Here is a 24,902-nt window from a genome sequence, read left to right as displayed (position 1 = left end):
TCAGTTGTTTGTAAAGTCTGTTGTCTGCGTAGCTGGTATTATAAGGACCTGTGAGATAGTTGAAGTCTGTAGCTACATGTGAAAGAACCATTTGGTTGTAAAATGATTTTGTGTATTAGAGAGGAATTGTTTCAAGAGATAGACATATAGCTTGCATGAAAATCAAGCATTTGGAAAGTATTTGCTAGTTACAATTGATTGGTAGTGGCCCACTGTTATCACATTTGCATTGCTATAATACAATGGTAAGTTACAGTGTGCAAAAGTTAATAACAAGCTAAAGGATTCCACTGCTTTTCTCACCATTTAGCTATTGGTGGGCTGCAACTTGCTGAAGATCCTTAGAAGTGGGAATTGATTAAATGAACAGCAACATGTGTTTAAAGTCAGTTCCAGTAGGCAATTGTTACACAGCGTTTATCTAGGTGGCCTTGGTAGATATATTCACTTCTAAAAATATTTTTGTAGGTATCACATACTGGATGACTACCCATGTGAGGAACACACTGATGTCTAGTGGATCAAATATGTTGACATTAATGATGCACAGTAATTAATTGTTGTAGTGTGTGTGTGTGTATTGACACAACGCATGAAAAAAAAAGGCTGACTAGTAGTCCAAGGTCATAGTTTAGGTAAGTCTCTGTCCATTTATAGGTTAGGTAATCCTAAGGCTACAGCACTAGTTGCTGTCACTGTCAGGGGTGTAGCCAGGAGTTACTGGAGGGAGTTCCACTTTGAGGTGTGCCTGGTTATGCTACCCACTGGGCCACCCAGTGTGAGTCGAGTCCTCCTGTGCCTGATGATCCTATTCCTATGGAGAATAATTGTACCGAGATGTGGAAATCTTTTGAAATTGTCATGAAGGATGACTTGTGGTCTAGGGCGAGACTAAAGGATGACTGGACGGGGAGACAAATGACACCATTTCTTTATATTAAAAAAATAGTCGGCATAATAAGTACCTTACTGAACTACTGCTGTAGTGAGCATGCAGGAGGGCCAAAGAAGGTCCTATTAGTGGCTGGACCTAAAGACTCAGGAAAGTCCACAGGAATTTTTTATACTGTGTTTGCAGCTAAGAAGCTAAATTATACGACTATCAGTATTGATTTACTAGGTGCAGTCAAAGAGGCTGATTCTACAAAAGTATTGTCGCTGTTTGCTTGTGAAGTTGTTGAATTCATCAGTGAGAACACAGATTTCTCTACAATGTGCTGTATGTATCAGGGAACTATTAACTGAAACTTTGTGAACTATTATTCCACAAACACCCATGCTATGCATATAATTACGATGCATCATACTCACTATGGGTTGTAACATGTATATGTATCCTTAGCATGTTTTGATGAATATTTATTTGAACAAAATGCCAGATTTGTTAGTGTGTGCCTGTTTAATGGTGCTCCACCTGTGCTAATAATTGAAGTGTAGTCAAAAGAATTTGCAATTGTGCAGGCTATAAGGAGGCTTTATTTGGAATTATGCATGCACTTGATAACCTTGAGAAGCAGATTCCCACATGTGAAAAAAATGTCAGGCTTTGTAGTTCCTTAAAAGAGATCTAAAATTAGGCACCATTATGGCAACCGTCATATGGGAGCCGGTGGCTTGACGGTGGCTTGGCTGTCTTCCTTTATCAGGTTCATCTGGCTTGCATACGCCTACAGCATTGTGTAGCTATCTCCTGAAAGTTGTGTATGCATAACTATAGTGTGTCACCCATCACTGTGCCATTGCTATCACTGATGAACCTTACTTAGCTCTAGTTGATGTTGATATGCATTGCTGTATATTGGCTAATAATTTTTATCTGCATGGTGATGTTGCCTATAATGTATTGCTGCATACAATACTGCAATAATATATAGTTCTCTCCTGTATGTTTTGTATACATATACTTTGTACACATCACTGTGCCATTACCACACCAATGATGTACTGGCACTTAGCTACTGGTGGCCTTTAGTTACGATGCCACTATTGTGTTATATCTGTCACTACTGTGACATATTGAGTTGATTTGGAGATAATGCATTCACCACCTAATAGCCTCACCGGGGGGCTGTCATGTTGGTGTATGTACTTGGTTGTATGTGACGCGGTCCTAGTAATAATAATAAAAAAAATAATATAGTGGTACGAACATACTTGTTTTGCTCATTCATGCTTAACATCAATTGACCAGTGGAACAAACTTGGACACCAGCAGTAATCCATTAGGCCAATCACTTAGATGTATTGGCCAGAAAATTGAACTAGTGCTGAGAAATAGAAGCAGAATCCAAGGGGTGTGTGGGTAATTTTGTATTTACACTGGGCCAATGGAGCACTACACTGTCTTATCAAATACACTGTGGGCTGACTGATGTGTAGTCACTAAATTCAAAAAACTGTGCTAAACGCTGAAAATGAACAGTGAAATAAGTGAAAACTTTCCCTAGTATCACATAGTATGATATTAGGGAAGAGCTTTTCTGGCCAAAAATGTTACCCCCAAAAAATTCAGCATTGCAGTGGAATTTTAAAACATTTTCATTTAGCAGAATTTTTACTTGACTGCTGCTTACCTTACCAGCGGGTTAAACTTTCATGGATTGACTACTATCCACTAAAATTTGATCCCTTCAAAATTTGCAGCTCCACTGAAATGTCATGTGTAAAAACAGCCTTCACTTATTCTGTCTTGTAGAATTCTGGTTGCAGGTTTCTTACAATCCTTAGGTAGCATGATTCTAATTTTTAACAAACATAAAATTAATGAGAAGACCAGTCTGACGTCCCACATGGCTGAGAGTAAATGTGGGTTTCAGGCTAGAATGGCAACACACAAGCACAACTTGTCCAATGTCTGTGTGATAGTAATTCAGCATAAATGGTACCACACCATTCAGTAAAATGTAGTTCCCCACCTACGTACCAGTGAATTTCCCAACTGTTGTGGAGTGTACTATAAACAATTATACACTGAGAATAGACACTACAAGAGTCTCTAATACTAATATGTTTCCAGTATCATCATCATACAGTATAATAGGGACTACAAAGGTGTGGGCTTGGCCCATGAAAAAACATCACCAGCCTCAATTTTCTCTGACGACAATTAGGTAGTATTTGTTAGGTAAAACTAAACCCAAACAAGCTTTCAGATCAACCCAAACTGCTTTCAACGAGTTGCTATGGAAATGGAATTTTCTACTCACTGACTGACTGACTCTGATGCCTTCAGAAAGTGTAACTCGATAACAGGTAAGGCTATGGGCTTGATTTTTTTGCTGTTCGGTGCCTTTTGGCTTACCACAGTATGTACAATGTATTCTTCATGGACTTACAGTGTCCTCCTTTGTGTCCCATTCATCTTGGCTGACAGCAAAAAGTGTCTATTTGGTGGTAGAATATCTGGCTTCCCTTAATAACGGGGAAAACGTCATAGTGGCTACTTTGGTTTGCACAATCCCTAAAAATTTGACAATAGCACCAGGTTGGTACATTTATTTCCTAATTTTTCGGCCAGACATGAATGGAATTACATGTAATTTATTTCTGCTGATTTTTTAGGGAATCTATGGTATTATAACTTTTTATTGTTTTACTATGATTTATTATCGTCAAGAGTACATACGTAATAATGCTTATTATGTACTCTTGTTATCGTGCACTACTCCAGCTTGTTTCAGTACTTTTTATTGGTGTGCTATGGTATACTCTAGTTGATAATTCCAATTTATTGTGTACTTGTCATTGTTATCATTGCCTTCCTGGGTAGTAATTATGTTCACCCCGGTGACCCTTCCAACATAGGTACCCTATTTGTAAAAATTGTAGTATGATCTATAATGTGTGGCTTGTTATAGGTTCCTTCCTATGTGAACGAATAGTGCGGTATCTTATCATGCTACACTAGATTGATGCTGCAACCAAGATATTATTCATCCATCTCTACATAACAAGAAGCCAATTGACAATGATACCTACCTAAGTGAGTGTTAATTGATCAAGTTAACTTGTCTGTTAACTCTATATACACTTACATCCACATACCAGAACCTCACAACATGTATATGTACAGTAGGTTTTCCAAATTAGCACATTGTAACCCACTATTACCTTAGTAAATTCACTTACAGTCCATAGTTGAGTCCATCCACTCCCTGCCTACAAGTCCAAAAGTTTATCTACCAACAAGGTTATACATCGACACACCAAACCGACAGTTTGTGTCCAGAGGTATGACATGAAATAAGTGCCTTCAGAAAGGATTGTATACTTAGAACTTTTTAAACTGCAAAAAGTAATGTCGTAACAGTCTTTGAAGGATTTTAAGGCTCTCTGAACACTGTTTACTTCATTATAAGTAGTGCTCTTCCCTGGTGGCTGCTTATCCTCCATTTCATGTAAAGAGTTCATACTATTATGGGGGGGGGGGGGGGGGAGTATTCTGTAGGTGTCAATTATCCTAATGCCTACCAGTGATGCCACGATATATTGTATACGTGTGATAGAAGCCATTGCATGATGATTACGATAGAGAAAAATCAAATTATGTAGTGAAAAGTGACTTGATATATTTTGTAAATAAAAAATTATGAGGATATTTCTCTGGCAATATGTGGTGATGCCTAAAACACAAGTGTCAACTTTGTCAAATCATTGTAAATCGATTGAATAAAACTTGTCCTGTGAAAGCATTAACATATTCAATTCATTTAATACATCATGCCTATCATGATATACAGTAAATCCCGTGTTATTGTGACATTAAAATTTTCACCTTGTGGGATCACTACTACCTACAGTGTACATGTGTTGGTTGGTCAGGCTTTTACTCAGTTTATAGCTACAAAGATTGTTGTAGGGCAGCTTCAATAAGCAACCCATTGGAGGTACTACCATATAGCCTAAATATTTCGAGGTTGAACAATGTTGCTAAAATAAAAATTTTGTGGATTTGCAAACACTCCCAAAATGTATTAGACTATATGGAGGTCTAAATAATTCAAGGCTAAAAGTTTTGCTGATATACCCCAAAACTACGAATTCAGCAAAAAATTTCCCCCTCGTAATATTTAGGTTATACAGTATCAACACTCAAAGTGTTAAAGTGATATCCTACAGATTTCAGTGTTTTACTGAAATACTTCATGCCATTGCATAACTTAACAGATTCCCATCTGTACAGGCTATACTGAAGTAGGATACTACCCCTATAATGTTCTGAATTCTCGACGTTATTTGTCACAAGACAATAGACTGATTACACCACTGAATTTAGCACAAGAAAAGTTTTCGATTGGTACATAGTTTGTAGTACCACCCCTTCAAAACAAGCTCTCTATATAAGCCTTATGGTGCTCACGTAAACGTCATACCTCTATACCAGTTGTGGGTCATTTTATGATAAATGCTGTTTGGTCACACTTAGGTGACTTAAGAGTCAGTGCTTGAAAATCCACTGTGTCATGCATACATACATTTGTACACATATGTATGCTTACTTTATTATAGGTTTCTTTCATGGGATACACCCAATAACAATGGCTACTGGATTACTTTGACACTACATAATATGATCAAAGATACACGTTGAACTAGTTCCACCCAAGACGAATATTTGTGATATGACACACTTTATAACTTAGCGACATAGTCATAGATGTATGCATACAATGTATATTTTTTACACTTGTTAATCTATTGTATATCATTTATATCTCTTATAAAAGGTTTATAACTCCTTCAACTTTATCACTAGCATTTCCTGCAAGAAAAGGTATTCAGAACTAAACAAAATTATCATTCCTTACTTTGAGTTGCTGTTCCTCTGTTAAACACTGGAACTTGTGGAGTGTTCTATGCAAAAACCATTCAAAGAATAAATCAGTAAGTCTATGAAAACTTTAATGAGGGAAATTACACTTAAGTTGTACTAAATTAATTAGAATATATATCAGGAAAGGGCATTTTTGTACACACTTCTGACTTAAGATGACATACAATATCAAAGGAAAGGGTGTATTTCTTTAACTCAAAATGTTGAAAAAAAAATTACAGAATAGTTCTGATCTTGAATTTACCACCTTTTGTAATTCTTGTATCCACTGTACTAGGGATGCAGAACTCTGAAATTTCGATCACACTGTAAATAATAATAATCTAGCCTATATAGTAATGAAGGTAAACAGTAGTATTAGTAGGAACCACTAAGAAGTAGGCATGGCCCATGAAAAAACATCACAAAAACTAGCCACACCTTTTCCAGACAATGGTGAGGCAGTACTGGTTAGACAAAACTAAGCCCAATCAAACTTTGAGATTAACCCAATATGCTTCAATAAGTGCTACAGAATTTTTAAAAATTAACAGAGTTTTCTAGCGAGTAACTGACTGACTGATGCCTTCAGACAAGCGTAACTCGATAATGGCTAAGGATACAGGCTTCACTGTTCGATGTCACTTTAGTCTGAGAGGTGCCTTTTGGCATACCGCAGTACGTACAATGGATTCTTCATGCACTTACCAGTGTCCTCCTTTGTGTCCCATTCATCTTTGCTGACAGTGAAAAGTGTCAATTTGGCAGTAGCACGTGATGGCTTCTCTTCGTAATGGAAATCATCCATATCATTCATTTTGGCTATTTTGATTGCAGAGGTGCTTTCAAACAGTTCTTGATTCGTAATGCTATGTAATGGGTTGAACATAGCTGCATAATGGATACTTCACTTTTCAGACAATTATTGATAGCTAGGGTGCTCAGCACCCTTTCTTTCGTTTTATGCAGTATGAGTGGTTATAATAATTTTATTACAAAACAGTTAAGGTAGCAGTCAGTCACCTTTTATGAAGCCTTGGAAACGTGAAGCCATATGTCTTGCCACAAGAATCCATTAGTTGTGTCATGTAATTAGTTTTTGCATAATATTAAAATGGCCACTCTGCATGGTAAGGGCCAGAGCTTTGCAACAAGAAGATTGTTGTTGTTCTGTAAAATTTATTATAGAAGACACCCCTAAAAGTAAGTAGAATAACAGATGCCTTGTTTAAGAAAGTTCGTGTCACTTGCACGAAACTTTTGGCAGTATTCATCACCTGTGGTTTAGGATGGTATGCTAGAGAGCTTATATACTTTCTGCATCAGTTTATTCTTGTATACTAGTGAAGGAGACCTCTATTGTTGTGTAATATGAGTGATTAGTAGTAGGCGGCGGCATGTCAAGGAAAAATTTATTTGTACTGCCTGTCGATGTTATAGTGGCTTTTGGCTCCTTTTGAACGTTTTGACATCAGCTAGTGTTGTTTCTACTTGGCATAGTGTTAAATGGTGTTCACTGCATACTGCATAAAACTATTGGAGAATAGATCGTAGTTGAGTTTGCCTTTAATACACCAAGAGTTTTGCGTGAAGTGACGCCGAAAGAATTTTTGCATGCTCCTACAATGACCTCATAATTTAACTCTCAACAAGCCACCACCATGAACGTTAGCATAGAAATAGTATAAGAATTGATGTATCGCCTGGTGTTGAGTTCCTGTGCATACTGCATACATGGTTAGACAAGCTCGCATCGGAGTTTTGAAAATACACACTTCAGACCGGAAGTTCAGGTGACTGCCACCTGAACAAACAAGTATGGAATTTTCAACTAGAGTAGGGACCATAGCACATCGATAAAAAGTACTGAAACAAGCTAGAGCAGTGTACAATATTAAATTACAGTAAAACAATAATTAGTGTTATATCCCTGCTGTGCTTAAGATACCACAAAGAAGAGCACAGTAGAGATATAGCACTTCTTATTGATTTAATATTGTGCACTATATATATAGCTACTCAAACTTGTTTCCGTACTTTTTATCAATGTGCTATGGTCTCTACTACAGTTGAAAACTCCAAATTGTTGTGTACTTGTGGTTACATAGTAATTGTCTATTCACTGGTTTATCTAATTGTGACCAGATCTGTAAAAACCAAACACAATCATGGGGAGAGGAGGTGGCCACTGTAAGATGGGTTATCTCAGCAGCAAATGACCAAATGCACACTGTATGGCTACAACTACTGTGTTAGTTCCCCCTGTCGAAAGATGGAACATCTTGGCAGGTGGCCACTGTAAGATGAGTCATCTTAGCGGCAAAGGACGAAATGTATGCTCTGTATGGCTATAACTACTGTGCTGGTCCCCCTGTCGAAAGATGGAACATCTTGGCAGGTGGCCACTGTAAGATGAATCATCTTAGCGGCAAAGGACCAAATGTATGCTCTGTATGGCTGTAACTACTGTGCTGGTCCCCCTGTCGAAAGATGGAACATCTTGGCAGGTGGCCACTGTAAGATGAGTCATCTTAGCAGCAAAGGACCAAATGTATGCTCAGTATGGCTATAACTACCGTGTTGGTCCCCCTGTCAAAAGATGGAACATCTTGGCAGGTGGCCACTGTAAGATGAATCATCTTAGCGGCAAAGGACCAAATGTATGCTCTGTATGGCTGTAACTACTGTGTTGGTCCCCCTGTCGAAAGATGGAACATCTTGGCAGGTGGCCACTGTAAGATGAATCATCTTAGCGGCAAAGGACCAAATGTATGCTCTGTATGGCTGTAACTACTGTGTTGGTCCCCCTGTCGAAAGATGGAACATCTTGGCAGGTGGCCACTGTAAGATGAGTCATCTTAGCAGCAAAGGACCAAATGTATGCTCAGTATGGCTATAACTACCGTGTTGGTCCCCCTGTCGAAAGATGGAACATCTTGGCAGGTGGCCACTGTAAGATGAATCATCTTAGCGGCAAAGGACCAAATGTATGCTCTGTATGGCTGTAACTACTGTGTTGGTCCCCCTGTCGAAAGATGGAACATCTTGGCAGGTGGCCACTGTAAGATGAATCATCTTAGCGGCAAAGGACCAAATGTATGCTCTGTATGGCTGTAACTACTGTGCTGGTCCCCCTGTCGAAAGATGGAACATCTTGGCAGGTGGCCACTGTAAGACGAGTCATCTTAGCAGCAAAGGACCAAATGTATGCTCTGTATGGCTATAACTACCATGTTGGTCCCCCTGTCGAAAGATGGAACATCTTGGCAGGTGGCCACTGTAAGATGAGTCATCTTAGCGGCAAAGGACCAAATGTATGCTCTGTATGGCTAAACTATTGTGTTGTGGGAACTAAAAGCTACACTATTGTGTTGTGGGAACTAATATACATTGATAAATGATGCACAAAGAGTTTAATCTAAGTGTTTTAAATCAAAATGCATGGAGAACCTATAGAGTCTATACAACTCTTCTTTCAGTCTATTTAGCAAACGCACTTCCTAGAGTCTCTCTGCTCAGCCAATTGTAGCTATCAAACACTTTCTATACAGATGTACTCATTTGCACGATATAGTTAGTGATGGAATCTAGCTCAGTGCAGCATTAGATCTACCTATTTTCCCCTCCTCACTGTACATTCTCTGCAACACTACATAATAACCCCCACATAATAAACTCGCAAATCTGAAAGGATTTTTACCCGTATTCAAATACATTTTTCATCCGTCGAATCCAAAATTCTATTCAAGAATTGAATATAATTTTGGATTCATTGAATGCCAAATTATATTCTGAGGCCAAAATGGATAATGATATCATGCACTGAATGGCAAATTATATTCAATAATTCAATAGAATTTGCTATTCGTAAATGTAATTCGGCATTAATTTTAATGAACCCAAATGGCCATAGGCCCATAGACACATTGCTGGATTGGGTCTTGTTTATCCACTATTACTTTTTTCATTACTTTGAGGCCAATACTAACTATATCCAGCAGTACTGACCTAGCATATAATCACAGTGCATTATTTGTTGCACTAGAAAGGAGTTCATAATTATGATTATGCTTCCATATAACTTCAGCCTCATGGTTATGCACCTATACATGATGAACGGGGTTCTGATTTGAAAAGAAGTTCTATTGTGCATTTTGTCACATGAGTTGAAAAGAAGTTCTGTTGTGTCTGCAACTGTGCTGTGTTGGTATGCTGTGAGGACACACCAGCTGCCATGAAGAGACATGACACTGCATGGGTCTGTTCCTTTCACACACATTATCTTAGGTATACAACACATACACAGGTCAGTGTTGGGCGTAACACATTATTTTAGTAACGTGTTATATAATATTATTACTTAATACAGTAACGAAGTAGAAAAGCATTTCCCTAGCACATTATTTGTTTCATTGGTTTTAGCTAGATATTTATATGGCTGTTACCATGCAACCTTCAGAAAGTCACTAAAAATGATTGATCTTTATGAACTAATACCTCTGTCTTAAGCTCAGCAGGAGCTCAGTTATAAGTGCCAAAGGTATGTGGTGCTTATGAGTTCCTGGCTCAGGTATACATAGATCCCTATACACTAACTTTAATGTTTCGCCTCTGATACATGCAAAGCTTACTCAACACATTATTGTAGGTTTAGTCATCAACAGGCTTTGATTTATGTCAACATCACCAGTGACCAGAGACATGAAGTGCACCGGCAAGAAAAATTCATTTAATACCTATGCATGTAGACCTATAAACTACCAGTTATAGTGTCTTTTGTCAGGCCAGCGTTGCTGTGTTTTGTGTTATATATATGACTGAGAGTGACATGAGGTGCATGTTTGTCTAGATGGTTTACTATAGCTATATGGGCTGGGTGCATATTTAACATTAGCCGACCAATATTTTTTGCTGATGCCAAAGCCATCAACAAGTTAGTCTGGTTATCAAGGATGTTTATGATCTTACATAATAAAGCAATTGACAGTGGAGTTACTGGTCAATAATGAGCAACACCTTAATGACCTAAGCTATTCAGTAGAGTGATTTGAATGGAAGTAAATGCTTTAGTGTAGTCTGTCAGGTCAGTGTTGGGCGTAAATAACAGCTGCAATGATGATGATGCATGTAACTGAGGTGCATGTTTGTCTCTTACTGAAGATGGTTGGCTATGTGCAGTGTATTAAGACTGACCAACCTATATTATAGTAATAGTTAATCTTCTCTTTTATGAATTGGTTCTGCCCAATGTGGCATCTAAGCAAACATCAATATTATTGTTATAAATTAAACTATTATTAATAGGTTTTCTAGTGTTACAACAAACATTATTGTATACAATTACAAGTTGTGGGAACGCATTAATTATAGGATTTCCACTAAAGGTAGTTGCCACTATGTATTTGAAATCTAGGTTTGTGAATGTAGCATTGACTTAGTAGTGGTTAAGAAACTGTTTGGCAACTCCTTCTTGGCAACCATCTTTACTCGTTGACAACATTTGAGCTAATTTGCTTTATAACTACAAATTGAACTCTCTGCCTTATTGACCCATACAAATTGATACAACAGATCTCTTGTAGGTAATATAGACTGGGCAATATGGTAATGTTGTGTGCCATTTATACTTCAGGTAGTGTCCTGTATTTTATACAAGATGAACACACAACTTGAAGTGGCATTTTTAAGGTTTGCGTAACTATACATGTATGTGTAAATGCTTCTTGGTAGTTATACCACCTTCTAAGCAAGCAGCAATTTAAATTGTTACTGGTTGATTTGAGATAAGGGGTGCATGTAGCCGGCATTGATGTATATTTTGTACTCAGTAGTGAGGTACACAGATCACCCTTCAGTGATCTTCTTGATACATGCTAAAGCCAACAGCAGGTTAAACGTAATCATCAACTATAAAGTGTTTATAACTTTGGCTGCATGATGAAGCCATCAACAGCTGGGTTGATACTTGGTCAAAAGTCTACAAATTACACCAAGGGTGAATGACCTAAGCTATAATTAGCCACCAATTATACTCTGAATCCACTTTAATGCTGTCAGTCAGGCTAGAGCATTTGCTTGGATGCTGCTATGTGTAAATAACACCTGTGTAGTGATATCTACCACCCTTGGTGCGGATATGGTGAATACCATCCAGTAGAATCATCAACTTTATGTACGTGATGCCCAGCTCAGCTTATGAGTGATAAACATTTTACACACAAGCACTACACTCACACAGACACATTGTAACACACAAACCAGACAAACAAATGATACACACATGTATACAGTCACGTGCAGTCGTGCACACAGAGACAGGATATACATACACATATGCACATGCACTATCCAGTGTTGTACACTTGTACACTCACACAAAATAGATGGCTACACAGACTTAATTGCCTACCACTACACACATAAAACTATAATAGTATTATACTATGTACTACACTTTTGTTTTCATTGTTAGTGAAGCAAACTTGAAAAACATCCCTATGCTTGCTTGGTCATTTACGTAACTTTGCATGGTGCTTGAACTCATGTATACTAACTTGTTGACAGGTATTTAATTTATAACCACTAATTGAAGCTATCTGTCTGGTTGGCACATACAATAATGTGTTTTTCCTGTAGGTCTCCAATATAGATAGACTGAGTAATACATTTGTTTATATATCACTATAGCTGCTTAGCCTCAGATAAAATGTCCTTGTTGTATAAATTCTATCCAAGATGCACACACAACTTGAAGTGACATTTTTAAGTTGTCATGGTGATGTATCATGACTGAAGATGTATACCACTTCCTTTCAACTAGTGACCATGCTGTAAACAGGTGAAGACACTGTATAAATAAACAAATGCCTGAAAGGTAATTCACATGTCTCTGATGGCTAGATAGATACAATTTTCCTGTGTGGTAGATTGTGTAGCTGCATATAGCTTTATTTGTAATATCTAAGCAATGCCATTCACATACTGATAAATTAAATGCTTCTTGGTAGTTATGCCACCTTCTAAGCAAGCAGCAATTGAACTTGTTAGTGGTCGATTTTTGAGATATAGCATGCAGTGTGGATATAGCCAGCAGTGATGTGGTATACAGATCACTTTTCAGATGCATGCCAAAGCCAGCAGCAAGTATTTGGCTGATGAAGCCATCAACAATAGGGCTGGTACTTGGTCAAGCCTATAATTACACTCAGGGTGAATGACCTAAGCTATTAGCCACCAAAGTGTATGCTCTGAATCCACTTTAGTGCTGTCAGTCTGGCTAGAGCGTTTGCTTGGCTGCTGTTAAGTATGTGTAAATAACACTTGATATGGTGGATATACTGTCCATGCAGTAGTGTCAACTTTTATGTACATGCCTGCTCAGCTTATGACTATGAGTTTTATTATAAATATTAATATTATTTTGTTCATTTCACACACACACACATTCTAACACACTCACAGACAGATATTGCAGCTATTGCCATCCAGTAAGCCAGTTCAAAAGCCTGCGTCTTGTGCAGACAAAACTGGGTGGGCTGCTTCCCAGTTGAAAAATCAGGTCACCAGGTGCCCATGTAAACAGCTGAGTATATTGGAGCAATGTGAGCAGGGGTTTATCTAGGGGGTGGGACACAGGCCCCCCTGGGTTAGCTATTGCCTTCCATGGGTTTATACCTATAGCCTTAACAAATTGAAAGGTTTAATTGATCCCAAAGTTGTATAATCGGCATCACAGTAAAATTTCACAAAAATTGAGTATATTTACACCTAAATGTTCCTGGGGGAACTTCCCCTGGACCTCCTTAGAATCCAAAGCGGCTTACTTTGCCCCCCTAGCTTAATATTCTGGATTGAGCCAAAGATTCTTGCTGAAGTAAGCAACAACAGCAAGTTGGCATAACTGGGCATCAAACCTGAAAACTCTCAATTACTGGGATGGTGCTTTAGCCACTTAGCTATGCTGCCTCACAACACACTCAGGTGCATGCATACACACACTACGCAGACACATGCATCTAGGAAACCAGCATTGAAATGCTGGGGCAAGACTAACAATCATCAAGAATGACTGTCCAAGTCTTATGGGTAGAAGCCTGGGAACCCAAGCTTCCACAATATGACCTTAGGATGAGACAAAGAAAGAGTGGCATTTATTTCCTTAGTGGATGCTTAGTTTGTTGCTCAAGAAAAAAGAACTGGCTATCATGGAGTCCAACCTAGTGCACCATGCAGGGGAGGTTGGACATACTCATGTGAGCTGTACATTTCATGGGTAATAAATCTTCGTTTAGAGACAATTTTTTTCAAACTATAGTGCATTTAAATATTTATGCTTTTTTAAACCCAGCCCAACTTGGTAAAAAAAATCGTTGATTGGTGCTTATGCATTTTCTGTGAACAAGTGATTGATCCATAGATAATACAGTATAAATAGGTATTCACAGCAGTGGTGTTCTCATATGAACTACACAATAGGTTGTCTAAGTTTTATAGGGCAGCTTGAACAATTTCATCAGTTTACAGACAATAACTGAATTAAGCAATGTTTTCATCAAAGTGACAAAACACCACTAACTTTAGTAAATCATAATAGAGTTGCTCACTGCTCTAATATATTAGACTATCCCGATTTTACCACAAATGTTTATTAATAATTACAGAGGAATGCAGTAAGGAAAAATAATGGTATTATGTATAGCACAGCACAAATATACAATACAGCATTAAAAATGTTTCTCTACAATGAATCCATTCATTAAGCACGGGTGTTTATAATTCTGTGAATTAACACCTACACAGTAGTGGAGAAAGGAAGGGGACACAAAATAGGGGACAAAGGTTAATTCATGTTAACTACATTGTAGAAAAGGATTAAAGTCTTTGGTCCCAAATGCCCCACAGTAGCTTTAGTCCCAAATGCCACACAGTAGCTACAGCGAACGAGGCGCTCGCCCACAGCTGGCAAAATACTGGCAATGGTTGCATGCCTGGTTTACTGAAATTGTTTTCAGAAAAGTGTGTGTGTGTGTGTGTGTGTTTGTATGTATGTATGTATGTATGTATGTATGTATGTATGTATGTATGTATGTATGTATGTATGTATGTATGTATGTATGTATGTATGTATGTATGTATGTATGTATGTATGTATGTATGTATGTATGTATGCATATATGTATGCATGTATATATGTATACATGTACGTATGTATGAATGTTTCTTTGTCTGTCTACACCCGCACTTATGCAACAAAGTAGCTTAATGATAAAAAGTAGCCATTGGGAATGCTTATAGACCCTGTAGTAAACTTTGGCACAGGTAAGCTTTGGTTCAAAGGTGGTTTCTTTTCCCCACTAAAAAGAACAGGTGTAGCAACTCTCTATGAACACTGTGAGTGGCCTTCCCAATGGGCTTTTCAGGTGTTTAACAACCAAAAGACACCATTGTAGGCCCATAGACTCCCAGGAAAAGCATATCTTTTTGACTTGAAAGTGGGCGTGATCAGTGCAAATGAATAAATTAATAATGAAAAGCATCCTAGAGGCTTTGTTGTTAGAATTTGTGAAAATAATATAATAGACAAACTATAATGAAACAGTTGAGAAGATACTTCCGTGTGTATTATGTTGTTTAAAGAAGTTTGTTACAATACGCATCCTTGGCAGTACACAGCAATGTAATTGGGAATTATAAGGTATTCATAAATAATATTAAGAATTACAACACTACAAAATGACTAAGTAATTGATAACTCTAGCATATCAACTTGTAACAGATAGAAAATGAAGGAAAAATTACTCCAGAAACATGAAAAAATCAATCTAGTTCCTTTCGACCTCCCATCACGCTCAAGTATGAAGGAGCTTCCAAACAAAGTTCACAGGAATGGAGATTGACCACACAGTAGTGTGGTCAAATCCATTTACACATAGGATATTCCATTTACAAGATTCACATCTTTGAATGCATGCATGTAGTGAGAGCCACTATAGTGGTGTTCACTTTTAATGGAACACTTTCTTTACAAATCTTCGGGCCAAAGGGAATAAATTATGCAGATGATCACTTCTCTGAGACAAAGTAAAATGTGTGGACTGCATAAAGTGTGCATGGCAAATGCATTGCTGTTTACTGTTACAATGTGTTACATGAAAATTATTTTCATCAATTTTGTCAGAAAAAAGTTTAGAAAAAATAAATTAAGCATAGTCCAAATATGTTGCAACCTCCTGTTACCCCTAATTTTGCATACTGACTATCAAAGCTTACATGAAATTGCAGACAAACTATGTAATTAATCAAAAATTAAAAGTAGTGTGTTGTAGACCTCTTCTGCAGCCATGATATGAAGCTGGCGAAAAGGTACATCTTGGGCTTAAGCAATGGAGAATAGTGAAGTAATCAGGCCCATAATATTACCCACATTAAGTTATGTTTGGCTGAACTAAGGCATCAGGTAGTAAGTTGATTAGTAGAAATTCATAGACAATTTTTAAAATTCTGTAGAAATACTGTAGACATTTGTTGGAAAGTGTTTGGGATTGTTATGAATTATTTTGGTTGACTATGGAACCACTATTGCGAAGACCCAAACCTCCATGATCCCTATACCGGAAAACTTTTGGAGGCCACTACTACAGAATCTCATAAACTATTTTACGTAAGGTAATGGAAGGTATATGATCACAATTTAAATGTCTAGTGACATCAAGAGTACATAATATTTATATTTCAGAAGGCTCAGTCTCGCATATCAATGGTGTTAGGCCTGGTTTCCTAGAGTTACAGCTAGTTCGTCGATAAATAGAACCGGATACGAAGCACGTGCGCTTCTGCGCATGCGCAAAGAATCCGTATAAATAATTGCCATGCTTTGACACCTCTGGCCTTTTTTCTAGCTCGCTAGTGTTAGTCGTTTGTATTATCTACGTTACTCAAGTCACCGTCGCGATGTCTGGAGACGATCAAAACCAGTTCGCTCTACTTCAGAGCTCGTTACGGAGAATGGAGGAACAGCTGTTAACGGTCTGCGCTGATGTGGAGCAGCTGAAGCGTAGCCAACCCCCTGACAGGGAAGCACAGCTCCCTGGGGATCCACAACTACCCGGCACGGTACAAAGTACCTTTTCTACGCCGGTCACCGGTGTCGATGATGACGACGGCATCGTTAGCACGAGGCTGTCTTGGGACGAACAGATGGAGCTGCTCGAGGACGAGCAGAACAGAAGCCCAGTCGACACCACGGGAAATCGCCCAAAGGGTGAAAAACTTCCCCTAACTAAAGTCGAGAAGGAAACGGAAGATTTCCTCCGCGAGGCGTTTACCGCCTTGGATAATGAGGACCGGAAGAGTGTCCGTAAACAATTCATCGTACCGGACACACCCTTTACCATGGCGCCTCACCTCGACAAAGTAATGGCAGCGGAGTGCTCAAAGAGCACAAAGGCCGCTGATCAGGCACACTCCCGGATCCAGGCACTCTTCCTCGACACAGTCGGGCCACTAACTGAGTTACTGGATGGGATTAACAAGGGCCAAGAGTTGGCCATTGACGTCGTGGAGGTTGCAGTAAAGGCTGCACTTAACCTCATGGGAAGTGCCTCCTCTCACTGTACTGCACTGAGGAGAACATCTGTGCTGGAGGAGTACAACAAGGATTTGGTGGCTTTTTCCCAGGGTCCTGACCTTTTTAATTCAGCCACAACAACACTGTTTGGCCCTTCCTTCCCGGAAAAGGCAGTGGAGCATCTGAAACAGCTTCACACTTTAAGACAAGCTCGAAGTGCTCCCAGGAGTGGCACCAGTCAGGGTTTTTCCAAGGCCCCCTCGCAGTACACACAGCGAGGGGGCAGAGCCGGCTATCTACGGAGACGCCAGAACAGCTACCCTTACTCAAGAGGGGGATACAACAGCTCACGAGGCAGGGGAGCAACGTCATCTCAACGAACAAAGGGAAAATGACTAGAAGTCAGTACACACACTATTTTACCAACACCAAAAGAATGTGTAAATCATATGATTGCTCACCTCACAGGTTTGTAAAGCCACAGACAGCACAGCTGTCTCTCAATGTGGCAGGAAGGTTAAGTCAATTCCTGTACAACTGGAAAGTACTAACGACAGACAAGTGGGTACTAGACACTGTGCAGGGGCTTCAAATCCCCTTTCTCAGCCTTCCGGTACAGGAATGCTGTCCAAACCCGCCTATATACTCCAAGGACCAAAGCCTCTTGATACAGGAGGAGGTAGGGTCCCTTCTAGAGAAGGGAGCAGTGGTCAAAGTACTCAACCCTCAACAACAAGGAAGTTTTTACTCGACTCTCTTCCTTGTTCCCAAGAAGGGAGGTCAGATGAGACCGGTAATCAACCTCAAGAGGTTGAACGAATGGGTGGAGCCCCAGCACTTCAAAATGGAGGGAATGGGGACACTCAAAGAGTTGTTGAGGGTGAACGACTGGATGGTGAAGGTGGATCTCAAAGATGCATACTTCACAGTCCCAATACACCCAGACCACCAACCTCTCCTGCGTTTCCAGGTGGGCCCTGCTCACTTCCAGTTTACATGTCTACCCTTCGGCCTATCTTGTGCACCATGGGTATTTACCAAAGCGATGAAGCCACTCACAATATTCCTTCGGAGTATGGGGGTTCGCATGATCATCTATATAGACGACATTCTATTGATGGCGGAGTCAGTAGACCAAGCAAGACTCCACCTGAACACCCTGGTGCACCTACTGGACGGCCTGGGATTCATTATCAATCAGGCCAAATCAATAACCTCTCCTGCTCAGCAGATAGAGTTTCTGGGTCTCCAGGTAGACTCAACCACATTACACCTAAGTCTGCCAGGAGAGAAGCTTCACCACATAAGGCTGGAGGTGGGGCAGTTATTGCAGAAAGTGCAAGTAACAGCACGACATCTAGCCCAGATAATAGGGAAACTGCACGCAACGTCTCAGGCAGTTCTCCCAGCCCCTCTGTTCTACCGATCCCTACAGGGGGACCTACAGAGGGCACTGAACAACAACAATCAGGACTACAATGTAGTACTTTCCCTCTCCCCTCCAGCCCGGGAAGAATTAATGTGGTGGCAGGAGAGGCTTGCCCAATGGAATGGCAAGGCTCTGGTTCGCCAACAGGAAGTTATAGTGATTCAGTCAGATGCATTCCTACATGGTTGGGGAGCTGTGTGCAATGGCACCAGAACTGGGGGGCCTTGGACTCAGGAGGAACAGGGAATGCACATAAACTGCCTGGAGTTGTTGGCAGCAACCCTAGCAGTACAGTCCTTCCTGAAAAATCAAGCAGGAGCATCCATACGGCTGCAACTCGACAATCAAACAGCCGTGGCGTACATCAACAATCTAGGGGGGACAGTCTCTCCCCAGTTGACAAGGCTGGCAAAGGACCTGTGGATGTGGGCACTATCCAGGGATATCGTCCTGGCTGCCGAACACATTCCAGGGATAACCAACTGTGTGGCAGATGCCGAGTCCAGATCTCAGACGGACCGAAAAGACTGGAAACTCCACACCCAGCTGTTCAACCAGATCAACGAGGAATGGGGCCCACTGGAAGTGGACCTGTTTGCCTCTCGTCTGTCCAGTCAACTTCCGAGGTTCTTCAGCTGGAGACCAGACCCACTGGCAGAAGCTACAGATGCCTTCAGCCAGAAGTGGAGTCACCTGAAGGGTTATGCAAATCCTCCGTGGTGCCTAGTGGGCAGAGTCCTCAACCACGTGAGGAATCAACAAGCTCAAGTTATTCTTGTAGCTCCAGTTTGGAAGGGGCAGCCATGGTACCCAGCCTTGCTGGAGACGTTGTTCGACTTCCCCAGACAACTCCCTCGCACCCACAACCTGATTCAATGGAAGCCCGACCACAGTCAGTGGGATCTACTGCCCCAGTTGGCCGTGTGGCCTATCTCCGGGAAAAGTTTGGACGTGCAAACCTTTCAAGCAAAGCTAAGGAGCTCATCCTCTCTTCATGGAGAAGCAAAACATCTCGCTCATACGATTCCCACTTCAAGAAGTGGCTGGGCTGGTGTACTGAACGGGGTTGTGATCCCATTTCAGGACCCGCTTCAGATGTAGCTAACTTCTTGGCTGACTTGCATTCACAAGGTTATCAGACTTCCTCACTGAATGCTTACAGATCAGCAATTTCCAGTGTACATGACAAAGTGGATGATGTGGAGGTAGGAAAGCACCCATTGGTAGCTAGACTTTTGAAAGGGGCCTTTCACACAAGACCCCCCCTTCCTCGTTATTCAGGTACTTGGAATGTCCAGGTGGTACTTGATACTGTACAGCAATGGGGTGGTACGAATACGCTATCTTTAAAGTTACTGACATTGAAGTTAGTGATGCTTATGTCATTGACCAGACCATCTCGGTCTGCTGATCTTGTGTCATTGAACATAGATAACTGCCAGTACAAGCCTGAAGGGGCGGTTTTCCTACCCTCTTCTCTGGTTAAACAATCTAGGCAGGGCAAACCCTTGGCAGAGTACTACTTTGCAAGTTTTCCTGATAACACACAGCTTTGCCCAGTGGAGACCCTACATCAGTATCTTCAGGTTACAGCACCATTAAGGAGGGGACACACCCAACTCTTCTTGGCCATTGTCAAACCACATAACCCAGTGGCTTCGTGCACCATTTCACGGTGGTTGAAGGAGGTCCTGAAGATGTCAGGTATTGATGTTACCTTGTTTACAGCACATTCTACTAGAGGTGCCTCTTCTTCTGCTGCTGCCGATTCAGGAGTTACTACTACTGATATTCTAAAGGCAGCTGATTGGAGCACAGAGTCTGTGTTTAGGAAGTTTTACTACAGACCTAGTCGTGATCCTTCTTATGGCCGTGCTGTACTGTCTAGTAGGAGTGGTGAGACCTAACCCATATGGAAGCAAGTATCTTGTGTTACATAATTGTTATTGTTACTCGACTCCACCTTCTTAACATGAGGGTTGTGAGCTACAAACAACACCATTGATATGCGAGACTGAGCCTTCTGAAATATAATTTCCAAATGGCTCAGATCACGCAGTGATTGCATGCCATTTGAAGAAGGTGAAGTCGAGCATATCAATGGTCCCACCCACCCATGCCCAATCCTACACCTTGCTTGCTATACAAAGGCCAGAGGCGTCAAAGCATGGCAATTATTTATACGGATTCTTTGCGCATGCGCAGAAGCGCACGTGCTTCGTATCCGGTTCTATTTATCGACGAACTAGCTGTAACTCTAGGAAACCAGGCCTAACACCATTGATATGCTCGACTTCACCTTCTTCATATAATCCCAAATAGCATGCAATCACTGCGTGATCTGAGCCATTTGGAAATTATATGTGGGAGAGTATCTAACTTGAATGCATTCACCAAACACCCTGTGTAAAGTAACAGCTCAGCCTTTTGTGAGAACAAAGGTTTTGCCCTTATCAACACAAATCAACAGTTCTCTATTTCCAGTGAAGGTGATGATTTGATGAAAGGTGAACTTTGGTGAACTTTACACAGGGTGTTTGTACAGGCCATACTGAGTGTTAGATACTCTCCCCATATAAATATTATGTACTCTAGGTTACATGTTAAAAATAAAAATTTAAAATACCTTGATCTTTGTGAAGAAAAGCTTTGATATCAACTTATTCATATACTCAAGAGGAGTTCGAAAAAATCATTCTTTAATTCCAGTAGATCAAAGGAAACAAAAGTTATTTTGTTTGTTTGCATCGCATTGAAGCAATAGTAGGTGATCAATTTTTCTTCATTGATTTCGTCTTTTGTGGTGAAAAGGTAAGAGAAGGAAAAACTGACCTAGCAATGGATTCCCCTTATCATGGCAAACGTAATGGTGAAAATTTTAACTCTGTATACCATTGTGTTCATAAGTTACAACCGTTTTAGTAAGCAGCTGTAATTTACTTTCCCTAACTTGCTATACAAATCGATCTTTCTGTTGCTGGGCTATAAATCCAAACGTTCTCAGGATATATGAGGCTGCAACTTCATGTCACAGCATACACTTGGATAAGTATATATATATATAGCTAAGTATTTAATACAATGGAATTTGAAAAATGCGTCAGATCTTGCCAGGTAAAGTATTTGATCTCTCAGCATGCACGTATGGAAATGTAGGCACTAATACCTGTGCAGTGATCTGTCCTTTAAAATGACCCATTTTCTCTTTGTACAGAAATCGGTTCAAGTGGCTCCCTTGTGAGGTAAAGCTGAAGGAGGGGTTAGCTACCTTGTCGAAGACTGAGTTGAGGTAATGGATGGATACAAGCTGAGACACAAGCATAGATAGTGTGTTGCAGGCTTTTTATTTTTACTACAAGCTAAATGTATTGTTCACTCCGAGTAGCCTCGCGAGACTATACACTAAACCATAACCACCCCGATTAAACAACAGTGCAGTACTAGCCAAACAAAACGTGTCAACTTACTAAAAACGTAATTTCTTTGCCTCAAGTAGAGCGATAAAATGCCGTAGACGATCAGGAAGAAGTCTCACTTCCATGTTCCACTAGGTTCCAATCTAACACCGCAAGCGCCATCAAGCGCACTGGATAAACACGCAGTGGCCCTGGCTAATTGTGGGAATAACTTTCATAGCGCTAGTTGCGTGCTTCCTCAAAGATTACGTGGAGATGAACTGACAAATAGCAGATGTGAGTGTTGTAGTGATGTCTTAACAATGTAAGGAAAAGGGCCATTCTTGTAATAGAAGTTTCGATAGATGTTGGTGTGTTTGAAGACCCCTCAAGAATTTACGGATAATGACTCTGAGTTCACTGATCGCTTAGAAAGACGACATCAACAAGTGATATAGAAGCACAAAGTGGTTGGCCCACAAGATCCAACTAGGACGAAGGTATACTCGAGAGATATAGTCTTAGTGTGATTTACTGCGTGAGCAGCTTTTGAGGAAGTGCTTTTTTGTGAAAATGTACGGGATTTCCGATAGTCGATCATAAAAAAAAAAGTTTGAGTTGCCGCGATTTTGGGGTAATGATGCACACTTCACATACAAGTAGATCGGTACCATTGACTCACGAAGTCATAATCCATGGTACCATCAGTGGTGGTATCATCTTGACTCTCATCTGCTTCTGATTCAGCCTTGACGGCAGGCCTTCAATGGATCCCATGCTTCTTCAGAAGATCCAACACCTCCTTCTTAATATTCTTGGCTACGTAAGCACAACAACAAAGTAAGCATTGCACTGAGTTACTGACTGCAATACAAATTACCCACATGCATGGTTAGTTACACTTGTACATTAGAAAGCAATTAACTTACCAACAACCTATGTCCCTTCTACTGTCTCCTCAATATACAGTGTAACCAAAAACACATGAACAATGCATTATAGTATGCCAGTAGTCATAGCACCACCATGTGTGTGTATGAAACATACAAAAAGATGAGGAGGCATACACACGTACAAGCATAGGCAGTGCTTTAAGTTATAGTTATAGCCATAGCTAACGCGCGTACTGCAAATCGACACCTTCACAGTAGTGGAGAAAGGAGCAGGACACAAAGGAGGACAAAGGTGGAACCATGATACAAGCACTGTAGCTGCTGCAGTTGGCGAAAAGGCACATCTGCGAACAAAGCGACGTTGAACAGTGAAGAAATCAGGTCTGTAGCTTTATCCATTGTCAAGTTATGTGTGGCTGAAGGCATCAGTAGTCAGCTAGTTAGTTGGTCACTTATAGTCAGGTTCACTATGTCAAAAAATACACTTTCGCTCAAAGTTTATGGAGATTAGCAAACCTATACATTTTTGGAAAGCTTAGAGCATGAGGAATCTGAAAATCAATGTTTACATGTGCACAGATTCCTGCAAGGTCAGCATTTTTTAATTTCAAAGTGACAGCTAATAAAATAAGAAATTCTAATATATCAAGTTAAATTTGACATAAAAGTTTAATAAATGAACTCAACAAATTCTCTGGTGACATTTTTACACCTCTTTTCATTAGAGGTGAGACATTTAATCATGAACAATTGAAAGTTTTTACAAAGGGAATAGAAGAACGTCTATTAGCTATACTGCAATAATTCAGGAATAATTTATCATGAAAAGAATTAATGAATGTTCTGGATTATTTGGAGTATAACTGGTGCAAAGTATAACTAGTGCAAAGTATAATAATGGCTTCTACTAAAACAGTTCAAACCTAAAAAAAGCTGAAAATTTAGATACTCTAATAGAGCAGTCGCTTAAAAACAGTCAACTTTTGAGTCCATTTTTTTGCTAATATGCTTACATATGTTTAGCATAATTAGCACTAGATGAATTTTTGAAAGAATTTTCATTTTAAAAGTAAATGGAATTAGCTCTCTCCTAAAAGGGAAGTTTCTTTTTTACATAAACAATGAATTCACCATGATCACCAAGAGCAATTTTATGCACCAGATAGACATGCACCAACAAGTTAAAATTGATACATGATCTTGAAAATTAGTATCCACTGTTACCTAACTGTTAATCCAATGTAAATTTCTTTTCCAGTGACAGAATGATTACAATCTTTAAATAATCCAAATATTGCCATTGTTGATGGAGTAATTCTTATCCAGAAGATGACAAAAATCTAGCCAAGATGTTTTTAATGGCAGGCTTACAAGTAACTGCTCCATGCTAAAATGCTGGTGCTATTGCAATGATTTACCTTGCACAGAACTGTGTTTGTGTGGTACAGATGCACAAGTGACGGAGATTTATACATACAAGTAGAAGGAAAAATGAAAATTTTTGAAGTTGGATTACGATCAAAAAAGTGAGGAATTGCTAAAAAGTAGTGAAAGAAGAGAGGTTGCCTATACATCTACAGATATACTAGTGGACCTATACTTCATTCAGTCTATAACCACGACTGAATTAGGGATTAAATGTCCACTGCAGCATATAGGCAACCTCTCTTGTTCACTACTGTATAGACTGAAATATAGGGATTAAATGTGGGACTAACATAATTATGACTGGTGAACCCGCGCATATACTGCATCAAAGGAAGAAAGGCACTTGGAAAACCTTACACCTGGACACATGCCCCAAGCC

General features: G+C 39.9%; 2 long non-coding RNA genes across 2 annotated transcripts in view; one reads left to right on the top strand and one right to left on the bottom strand.

Moving 5' to 3' along the window:
• LOC136253051 (uncharacterized) overlaps positions 1-24,902 on the top strand; it is a 63,961-nt gene that overhangs the window by 26,305 nt on the left and 12,754 nt on the right. The gene's annotated exons all lie outside the window — the stretch shown is intronic.
• LOC136253050 (uncharacterized) lies at positions 5,614-22,774 on the bottom strand. The gene is made up of 3 exons (XR_010699922.1): positions 22,275-22,774; positions 5,808-5,853; positions 5,614-5,761 (listed from the first exon to the last, which is right to left on the bottom strand). It is a non-coding gene; the product is annotated as an uncharacterized lncRNA (long non-coding RNA).

This window comes from Dysidea avara, chromosome 4 (assembly GCF_963678975.1).
Source record: "Dysidea avara chromosome 4, odDysAvar1.4, whole genome shotgun sequence".
Lineage (NCBI taxonomy): Eukaryota > Metazoa > Porifera > Demospongiae > Dictyoceratida > Dysideidae > Dysidea > Dysidea avara.
The sequence above is the reverse complement of the archived record's forward strand: the minus strand, read 5'-3'. Positions and strand labels throughout refer to the sequence as shown.